Here is an 11562-nt window from a genome sequence, read left to right on the forward strand (position 1 = left end):
CGGTATACGGGCCTCTCACTGTTGTGGCCTCTCCCGTTGCAAAGCACAGGCTCCGGACGTGCAGGCTCAGCGGCCATGGCTCACGGGCCCAGCCGCCCCGCGGCATGTGGGATCCTCCCAGCCCGGGGCACGAACCTGCGTCCCCTGCATCGGCAGGCGGACTCTCAACCACTGCGCCACCAGGGAAGCCCGAAAACACTTTTTTAAAAATACATGCACCCTGGTATTCGTAGTAGCATTATTTACAGTTGCCAAGATATTGAAGCAACCTAAGTGTCTATCAGCAGATGAATGTGTTTCACATACACACACACACACACACACACTCACACACACGATGGAATACTACTCAGCCATAAAAAATAATCAGATTTGCTATTTGCAACAACATGGATGGACCTGGAGGGTAACATGTTTAGTGAAATAGGTCAGACAGAGAAAATCAAATGCTGTATGTTATCACTTACACCTGAAATCCAAAAAATAAAACAAACTAATGTATATAAGAAAAAGAAACATACTCATAGATGTAGAGAATAAACTAGTGGTTACCAATAAGTGGAGGGGCAAGATAGGGGTAAGGAATTAAGAGGTACAAATTACTATGTATAAAATAAATAAACCAAGTATATGACATTGTGCAAGCCAAAATTATGGAGACTGTAAAAAGATCAGTGGCTGTCAAGGGTTGGAGAGAGGCAGGGGAGAATAGGTGGAGACAGCATTTTCAGGGTTAGCGAAACTTTTTCTTAATAATGTGTAATGTTTTATCGTATCGTTATACATTTGTCAAAACCCATAGACTGTACGAAACAAGAGTGAGCCTTTAGTTAATAATGGAGTATCAGTATTATTTCATCATTTGTAACAAATGTACAACACTAAAGAAAGATGTTAATAAAATGTATGGGGTGGAAATATATGCAACTCTGTACTTTCCATTAAATTTTTTGTAAATATAAACAGGTCTAAGAAGATAATCTACTAATTATTTATTAAATACTTTATTAATATGAAAGTTGGCAAGCCAGGAAAAAAGACCAGAAACCTTGTGGTTCAAGTAGAAATCACATAGTAAGATTGCAAACACAAATATATCACTAATCATATTAAGTATAAGTGCACTGCATGTTTCAGTAAAAGACAAAGATTATTGGAATGAATTAATAAAGCAAATCCAACTTTTTTGCTATTGACAAAACTAACATATCTAAAACATAAGGATAGAGAATGTGTGAAAGTAAAGGATGGGAAAATTCAGACACCAAAAGAAAGCTAGAGAAGCTAGTTATATTAATATCAGAGAAGTAGAAATTAACTTGAAAAGCTTCCTGTAACACAAGTTCTTAAGTTGTAATGATAAAGGTTTTTCACAAAGAAGATGTAACAGTTTACATAAATATCATCTAATAACATGGCCTCAAAGTAAAAAGCAAGTCATCCAGTTTCCAGTCTGGCATGTAAGAAGCTTGGAAGTCAACACTCCATCCTAACAACAACTAAAATGCTGTGCAAACTGAAAAACCAACAACTCTTCTTAGATATGACAGATAAATGAAGTCACAAGGCAAACTGCTGCCCCCCAAATTGTAGAGATGGATAGGCAAATGTAGAGAATCACGACTTACTGGAGGTGAAACTTATGAGGAGAAACCTCCATGAGGTAGGAAAACCTAAACTGTAATTGACAAATTGCTGGGGGCTCTGTGGACAAGTCTGAGTGTCAGAAACTCCAAGAGGACCCTGTAATAGAGGCTCTCCATACCTTTATTTTATCTCCAGGAGGTTGACCAGGTTCTCACAGTGAATAATGGAGAAAAATCCACTTGTGCAGAGGGAGGGGGAAAGTAACCATTTTGAAATAGTTCAGAGCATTTTGTTTTCCTTAATAAGACCTGTCCTGAGAGAAACTATATTTTCAGGTTGTAAACTATTAGAATTTTTTTCAGCGTTGAACCGACCTGGGGAAATTGAAATACCCAACTCCCGTTTACTCTAGCATTCCACATGGGGAAAAGAAAATACCCAAGTACAGCCTACTGTAGCCTTCCATGAGTCAGAAGGGAAATATCCAACTCCAGATCACTCTAGCCATCATCTGCCACCCACGGGGGTAATAAAGCTAGGAGAATCATTTCTGAAGTTCACAGTACAGAGACATAAGCTCACTAAAAGACTGAGACCCAATCACCAGATTATAGCACATTTCCCCTCCCCTATACCTCATCACCACATTATTAATGACCTATTTACAGCAGTTTCCTTTACCCAGTACATTATGTCTGTCAAGAAAAATTATAAGGCATACAGAAAGACAAAACGAAACAGAAAAAAACAGTTTGAGGAGATAGAGCAAGCATCAGACCAAGACTCAGACATGGCAGGAATATTAGAATTATCAGATTGGGAATTTAAAACAACTATGATTATTATCCTAAGGCCTCTAATGGATGTAGCTGAATTCATGCAAGAAAAGATGGACATTGTAAGCAGAGAGTTGGAAATTCTAAGAAAGAATAAAGTAGACATGCCAGAGTTAGAAACGCAGCAAGAGAAATGAAGATTGCTCTTGCTAGGTTCATTAGTAGACTGGCAACAGCCAAGGAAAGATTCTCTGCGCTTGGGAGTACTTCAGTAGAAACTTCCAAAACTTGAAAGCAAAAAGAAGACTAAAAAACAAACAAACAAACAAAAAACCCACCAGAATATCCAACAACTGTGAGATCACTATGGAAGGTCTAATATATGCATAATGAGAATACCAAAAGGTGAAAAAAGAAAGAACAGAAGAAATATTTGAAGCAATAATGACTAAGAAGTTTGCCAAATTTGTCAAACACTGAACCATAGATCCAGGAACCAGAACACCAAGAAGGATAAATGCCCCACCCCCAGACCTCACCAAAGCTTATCATATTCATACTGCTGAAAATTGAAGACAGAAAAGTTAAAAATTTGCCAGAAAAATGAAAACCTCACCTATAGAGGAGCAAAGATAAAAAATGCATCTGAGTTCTCCTTAGAAACCATGCAAGCAAGAGACTGGAGTGAAGTATTTAAAGTTTTGAGAGAAAAAATCCACTGACTTAGAATTGTGTACCCTGAAAAATTATTCTTCAAAAGTGAAGTAGAAATACTTTCACAGACATCAGAAACTTAGATCTGTATAAAGAAAGGAAGAGCTTTGGAGAAGAAACAAATAAAGGTAAAAAAAACAAAAACAAAAAAAACACAACTTATTTTTATTTAGTCTTAACTGACCTAATAGATAAATTTGTTCGAAATAAAGAAGCAAGGGGGCTTCCCTGGTGGCGCAGTGGTTGAGAGTCTGCCTGCCAATGCAGGGGACGCGGGTTCATGCTCCGGTCTGGGAGGGTCCCGCGTGCCGCAGAGTGGCTGGGCCCATGGGCTGTGGCCATTGGGCCTGCGCGTCCAGAGCCTGTGCTCTACAGCGGGAGGGGCCACAACAGTGAGAGGCCCGTGTACAGCAAAAAAAAAAAAAAAAGCATACATAGAGAATGGACTTGAGGACATGGGGAGGGGGAAGGGTAAGATGGGACAATGTGAGAGAGTGGCATTGACATTTATACACTACCAAATGTAAAATAGCTAGCTAGTGGGAAGCAGCTGCATCGCACGGGGAGATCAGCTCTGTGCTTTGTGACCACCTAGAGGGGTGGGATAGGGAGGGTGGGAGGCAGTTGCAGAAGGGAGGGGATATGGGGATATATGTGTACGTATAGCTGATTCACTTTTTTATACAGCAGAAACTAATACAACATTGTAAAGCAATTATACTCCAATAAAGATGTTAAAAGAAATAGCAAGAATATATTTAATTATGTATGCTTATGTATACATCTTTTGTGAGTATAGGTTATGAATGCTTATTGAAAGTGAAATGAATTGGTAGCAGTAATATAAGGGACAGAAGGTCAGAATTCATATTGTCTTATTACAAGGTACTTGCACTACCCATGAAGCACTATAATGCTCTTTAAAAGTGGGTTTGTGGGGCTTCCCTGGTGGCGCAGTGGCTGAGAATCTGCCTGCCAGTGCAGGGGACATGGGTTTGAGCCCTGGTCTGGGAAGATCCCACATGCCACGGAGCAGCTGGGCCCGTGAGCCATAACTACCGAGCCTGCGTGTCTGGAGCCTGTTCTCTGCAACAGGAGAGGCCACGACAGTGAGAGGCCCGTGCACTGCAATGAAGAGTGGCCCCCACTCGCTGCAACTAGAGAAAGCCCTCGCACAGAAATGAAGACCCGACACAGCCTAAATAAATAAATAAATAAATAAATAAATAAATAAATAAAAAGTGGGTTTGTGTTGCCTTGGAAAACATGACTAAAACGTAACTCAGGATTGTGTTTCTATAGGCTGGCTTCTCACTTGTATCATAAAGGTGATGGCCCAGATGTTAACTGTTCTGAGTAGCATGATCTGTTATTGTTCATCTGCTTTCTGGGATGGTATACAACCTATATACTCATTACGTTTTTCCCACTATCCCAACTAATAGTGTCATGCTTCCTCTTCCTCTACCAGTGTAGCCTAAATCCAAAAGGAGAAAGCTGGATCACCTATTTTTCCCCAGTCTTACACATTTTGTTAAGCCATTTCAGAAACCATAAGAGATGACCTGCTTTCTCTAGTATACTCATCAATTCTGACACGTGGAATAGCAAATAAAACTGATTTATATGATGCCAGTGTCTTTGTACTTCCGCACTTTGGAACAAGCACATTTCCAAATAGTCAGCTCCAGGAATGTTAAAAGGTCCTCAAAATATTAGGAATAATATCATCTCTGGTAGTCATTTTTCCTAAGGCAACAGTAAATAAAAATTTAACCATTCTTGTATATAAACATATTATTCTTTTCTTGAATAACATGCAGATGAGTAGCATATTAATGGCTGACTTTAAACTAATCTTGATTTCTCTATCATGTAGGCCTAAAACTCACTGTAAGGGATTTCAGCTTTTTTCTTCAAGTGACAATTTCAAGCCTCCTAAATATTCACACAAGTCTTTTTTCTTAGGAAAGAAAATAAGGCTAACCTTGGCCACTGTAGGCAGCTGATAGCTTTCATATATTCCCTGAAATATTTCATACTTAAAAATGAAATTCTTCCTTAAAATATCACTGTAATATACTGCATTAGCATTTTTCGCTCATTTTTCAATTTTGTAAACACCTTTTATGAAAATATTTCCCAAAATTTAAAAAATCATTTCTTTGTGTCATATAACAAAGTAATTTTATGTTAAATCCATGTATTAAGGGGTTTAGTCTTAAGTATATTTAGTAATCAAAACTTTTAAACAAACTTGTACATTAATAGGATTCTAATTTTTAAAAATTGTACCAAAGGCTATTTAATGAAAAGTAAGTTTCCTTACCATCCCTTATCCAGTCCCTTAGGCAGCCACTGATAGCAGTTTAAGCATTCTTCCAGAGGTATTCTATGCATATCTAAGGGCATCTGTCTATATATCTTATTTTAAAAACAAATGATGGCATATAATATTTGCCGGTTTGCATCGTGTTTTTTTGTTTTGCTTAACATATCTAGTTTATAATAACTTACAGTGTAAAAAAATATACAAAATCTTTAATGACCTAATGTGCAAACTTTGCATTTGTCTTTAAATATGTACTCGTTTATTTTTATAATTTTTGTGTCTACACGGTTCGCAAGCCACATGTAAATAGACTTTACTATTAATAGCAAAACCAATTTGGATAGAAAAAAAATGAATTTGGATTAGTTGTATCTTTCAGAGAATAGAAGCAGAGGGAGTACTTCTTGACTCATTTGATGTGGTTAGTGTTACCCAAATACCAAAACCGGACAAGTCAGATCAAAAACTGATAGCTAATATTTCTCATGCACATATGAAAAAAATCCAACAGTGTATAAAAGGAATTATACACCACAACCAGTTGGGATTTATCTCAGGTATGCAAGGCTGGTTCAGAATTTGAACATCAATTAATGTAATACATCACATCAACAAGCTAAAGAAGAGAAATAACATGGTCCAATAAATAGGTGGAGAAAAAGTGTTTGATGAAATCTAACATTCATTATCAAAACTCCTGGCAAACTAGAAATAGAGGGGAACTTCCTCAAATTGATAAAGCATACCTACAAAAATCTTAATGGTGAGACACTAGGAGCTTTCCCCCTAAATTCCAGAACAGTCAAGGATGTCCCCTATCACCACTCCTGTTAAGCATCTTCTAGCTAATGAATTAAGATAAGAAAATGAAATTAAACATATATAGATTGGGAAGGAAGAAATAAAACTATTTGCAGGGGACATTACTGTCTGTAGAAAATCCAGAAAAATCAACAGCAACAAAATCCCTGGAACATAGAGAACCCTATGTATTTCTGTGGTGTCAGTTTTAACTTGTCCTTTTTCGTTTCTAAGTTTATTGTTTTGAGTCTTCTCCCTTTTTTTGTTGATGAGTCTGGCTAAATGTTTATCAGTTTTGTTTATCTTCTAAAAGAACCAGCTTTTAGTTTCATTGATCTTTGCTATTGTTTTCTTCATTTCTTTCTTTTAAAAATTAATTAATTAATTAATTATTTATTTTTGGCTGCATTGGGTCTTTGTTGCTGTGCACGGGCTTTCTCTAGTTGTGGCGAGCGGGGGCTACTCTTCATTGCGGTATGTGGGCTTCTCATTGTGGTATGTGGGCTTCTCATTGTGGTGGCTTCTCTTGTTGTAGAGCACAGGCTCTAGGCACGCGGGCTCAGTAGTTGCGGCTTGCAAGCTCTAGAGTGCAAGCTCAGTAGTTGTGGTGCATGGGCTTAGTTGCTCCATGGCATGTGGGATCTTCCTGGACCGGGGATCAAACCCATGTCCACTGCATTGGCAGGCGGATTCTTAACCACTGTGCCACCAGAGAAGTCCCTATTTTCTTCGTTTCTATTTCATTTATTTTTGCTCTGATCTTTATGATTTGTTTTCTTCTACTTACTTTGGGTTTTGTTTGTTCTCTTTCTCTTACTACTTTAGGTGTAAGTTTAGGTTGTTTATTTGAGATTTTTCTTGTTTCTTGAGGTGGGATTGTATTGCTATAAAATTCCTTCTTAAAACTGCTTTTGCTGCATCCTATAGGTTTTGTATCATTGTGTTTCTTTGTCATTTGTTTCTAGGTAATTTTTATTTCCTCACTGATTTCTCCAGTGATCCATTGGTTATTTAGTAGCATATTGTTTAGCCTCCATGTGTTTGTGTTATTTACAGGTTTTTTTTTCTCCTGTAATTGATTTCTACTCTCATAGTGTTGTGGTCAGAGAAGATGCTTGATACAATTTCAATTTTCTTAAATTTATTGAGGCTTGATTTATGACCCAAGATGTGATGTATCCTGGAGAATGTTCTGTGTACACCTGAGAAGAAAGTGTATTCTGCTGCTTTCAAATGGAATGTCATATAAATATCAGTTAAGTCTATCTGGTCTAATGTGTCATATAAGGCTTGTGTTTCCTTATTAATTTTCTGTTGGATGATCTTTCCATTGGTGTAAATGAGGTGTTAAATTCCCCCACTATTATTGAGTTACTGTCGATTTCCCCTTTTATGGCTGTTAGAATTTGCCTTATGTATTGAGGTGCTCTTATGTTGGGTGTGTAAATATTTACAGTTGTTATATCTTCTTCTTGGATTGTTCCCCTGATTATTATGTAGTGTCCCTCCTTATTTCTTGTAATAATCTATATTTTTAAAGTCTATTTTGTCTGATATGAGTATTGCTACTCCAGCTTTCTTTTGATTTCCATTTGCGTGGAATATCTTTTTCCATCCCCTCACTTTCAGTCTGTATGTGTCCCTAGGTCTGAAGTTGGTCTTTTGTAGACAGTATATATATATATGGGTCTTATTGTATCCATTCAGCCAGTCTGTGTCTTTTGTTTGGAGCATTTCATCCATTTACATTTAAGGTAATTATCGATATGTATGTTTCTATTACCATTTTCTTAATTGTTTTGGGTTTGTTTTTGTAGGTCTTTTTCTTCTCTTGTATTTCTCACCTAGAGAAGTTCCTTTAGTTCCAAAACTGGTTTGGTGGTGTTGAATTCTGTTAGCTTTTGCCGGTCTGTAACGCTTTTAATTTCTCCATTGGATCTGAGTGAGTTCCTTGCTGGGTAGAGTAATCTTGGTTGTAGGTTTTTCCCTTTCATCACTTTAAATAGGTCTTGCCACTCCCTTCTGGCCTGCAGAGTTTCTGCTGAAAAGTCAGCTGATAACCTTATAGGGATTCCCTTTTATGTTATTTGTTGCTTTTCCCTTGCTGCTTTTAAGATTTTTTCTTTGTATTTAATTTTTTGTTGTTGTTGTTGCGGTATGCGGGCCTCTCACTGTTGTGACCTCTCCCGTTGCGGAGCACAGGCTCTGGACGCGCAGGCTCAGCGGCCATGGCTCACAGGCCTAGCCGCTCCGCGGCATGTGGGATCTTCCCAGACCGGGGCATGAACCCGTGTCCCCTGCATCGACAGGTGGACTCTCAACAACTGCGGCACCAGGGAAGCCCTGTATTTAATTTTTGTTAGTTTGATTAATATGTGTCTCGGTGTGTTTCTCCTTGTATTTAACCTGTATGGGACTCTCTGTGCTTCCTGTACTTGGTGACTACTTCCTTTCCTATGTTAGGGAAGTTTTCAACTATAACCTCTTCAAATATTTTCTCAGAGCCTTTCTCTTTCTCTTCTTCTCCTGCGACCCCTGTAGTACGAATGTTGGTGCATTTCATGTTGTCCCAGATGTCCGTGAGAATGTCCTCATTTCTTTTCAATCTTTTTTCTTTATTCTGCTCTGCAGCAGTTATTTTCACCATTCTATCTTCCAGCTCACTTATCCGTTCTTCTGCCTCAGTTATTCTATTGATTCCTTCTAGTGTATTTTTAATTTCAGTTATTGTGTTTTTCATCACTCTTTGTTCTCTAGTTCTTATAGGTCCTTGTTAAACATTTCTTGTATCTTTTTCATCTGTTCCTCTATTGTATTTTCAAGATCTTGGATCATCTTAACTATCATTACTCTGAATTCTTTTTCAGGTAAATTACCTATTTCCTCTTCATTTTTTTGGTCTTGTGGATTTTTACCTTGCTCCTTCATCGGTGCATATTTCTCTATCTTCCTATTTTGTGTAGCTTACTATGTTTGTAGTCTCCTTTACACAGGCTGCAGGATTGTAGTTCCTGTTGCTTCTGGTGTCTGCCCCCTAGTGAGTGAGGTTGGTCCAGGGGCTTGTGTAGGCTTCCTGGTGGGAGGGACTAGTGCCTGCACTCTGGTGGGTAGATCTGAATCTTGTCCCTCTGATCGCCAGGGCTGTTTCAGGTGATGTGTTTTGGGGTGTCTGTGAGCTTAGTATGACTTTAGGCAGCCTGTCTGTTGATGGGTTGTGTGTTCCTGTCTTGCTGGTTGTCATGGGGTATCCAGCCCTGGAGCCTGCAAGCAGTTTAGTGGAGCCAGGTCTTGATGTCGAGATGGAGACCTCAGGGAGAGCTCCTGTTGATTAATATTCCCTGGGGCTGGAAATTCTCTGGTATTCCAGTGTCTTGGTCTCAGTGCCCTTACCTCAGAGTCTCAGGCCCAACCCCTGGCCTGGGAACCAAGACCCTGCAAGTTACATGGTTTGGCAAAAAAAGAAAAAAGAAGAAAAGTAAAGAAAACAGACAAAGAAAACCCAAATCAAATGATAAAAACAAAACCAATCAAAGAAAAGAAAAAAAGAAAAAGAAAATGAAAATCAAGAGAACAATCTAACAAAGAAAACGACCCCAAAACAAAAACAAACAATAAAAACAAAACTAACAAAAATGAAAAACAAAAAGCAGAACAAAAACAGAAAGCAAACTAAAAAATAAAACGCAAAACAAACACACAAAATCCATCCAAAATAAAACCCCCAAGAACAAAACCAAAAACAAGAAAAAAACAGAAAACAGCAGAAAAGTCAAGTAATAATAGAAAAATAAAAAATATATAATATATATTTAAAAATTGAAAAAAGAAAAGAAAAATAACTAAGAAATAAAACAGCAGACAAGAGAACAAAATGAAACAAAAAACAAAAAGAAAAAACAAAACAAAAAAATAATAATTATTATATTTTCCTGAGGCATCCACTGTCAGTGTCTTTGCCCCGCCCCCACCCCCCCAGTCAGCCACATCCAAACCCCACCTCCCCAGAAGGCCCTCCAATACCTCTAGGTAGGTCTCTGGATCCACTGTGATCACTGTGGGAGCAGCTCAGACTCTGACCTGGCCCAACTCTCATGTGCACTTTCTCCAAAGTCCACAGCTTCCAAAGTTAGACCAGTCTCAGTTGTGGGAGTTCTCATCCATTCAGATATTCTGCAGATGCAGGGTTTACCAAGAAGATTACGAGGATTTATTTTGCAGCTTGTGCAGCTTCACAGAGAGATGTGCATACCTCTGCCTTAGTCACATAGCCCCTGGGGCTCAGCTTTGGTTTTGGCCCCAGTTCTGCATGCAGGCTCCCCTCAGTAGTCTGTTCCCCACCAAGGTGAGAGGGGGCAAAAGCAGCTGCTGGTTGGGGCACTTAATCACTCAGGCCAGGGAGGGATAAGGTGGACACAACTGGGGCAAGCGTGAAGTTCCTGTGATGGCAGATACCGGCAGGAAGATCCAACAGACTGGGACGTGCTTGCTCTGGTGGGAGTTCCTCCCAGTGCCTGGGGAGGCAGGGGTCATCGGGAGGGGAGGGGGTTTGCAATGGCAGCCCCGCCCCTTGGGCGCCACTCAACAGTCATGCCTCATTTCCAAGGCAGACTACACTTCCTCTTGGAGCATTCCCAGCCATGGAGCCCCTCACTCCTGTTCCCTTAGGCTGTCTCTGCATAGCCAACAGCGGTCCTCTCCCTGGGTCCACTATCCTAACCCCACCTTTTAGAACTCAGCCCCCGCCAGCATTGGCATCTTGCTATCTCAGCCTGGGGCACCCAGGGCTGATTCTGGAGGAGGCTTTGGTGTGGGCAGTGCATGCAGGCCCTGTGTATGGTCAAAGGAGGCTTTGGTGGTGGCAGCACTCAGGACCCTGGAGTCTGCGCCAGCAGAGGAGACCATGGCTTGAGGGGTGGGCCGTTTGCTTGGAGTATCTTCCTCAAGCCCTTTATTTTGAACCTATGTTTATTTTTAGAGCTGAAGTGAGTCTTTTGGAGGCAACATATAGGTGGGTCTTGGATTGTAATTCATCCAGCTACTCTGTGTCTTTTGATTGGTGATTTAATCCATTTATATTTAGGGTGATTATTGATGAATGAGGACTTAGTACTACCATTTTATCTTTTGTTTTCTGGTTGTTCTATATAAGTTCTTTATTCCCAAGCTACCTTAAAAATTGTTTCTTTGTTATTGACTTTTGACAGTTTTACTCTAATATGTTTTTGAGAAGGTCTTTTTGCATTGCAGTAATTCGGTGTTCTCTTAGCTTCATGGATTCGTACATACAGTTCCTTCCCCAGATTTGACAACTTCTTATTATTTCTTTCAATGCACTCTTTTCCCTCTCTTTCC

The sequence above is a fragment of the Lipotes vexillifer genome, unplaced genomic scaffold (genome assembly GCF_000442215.2).
Source record: "Lipotes vexillifer unplaced genomic scaffold, Lipotes_vexillifer_v1.1 scaffold61, whole genome shotgun sequence".
NCBI classification, from domain to species: Eukaryota; Metazoa; Chordata; class Mammalia; order Artiodactyla; family Lipotidae; genus Lipotes; species Lipotes vexillifer.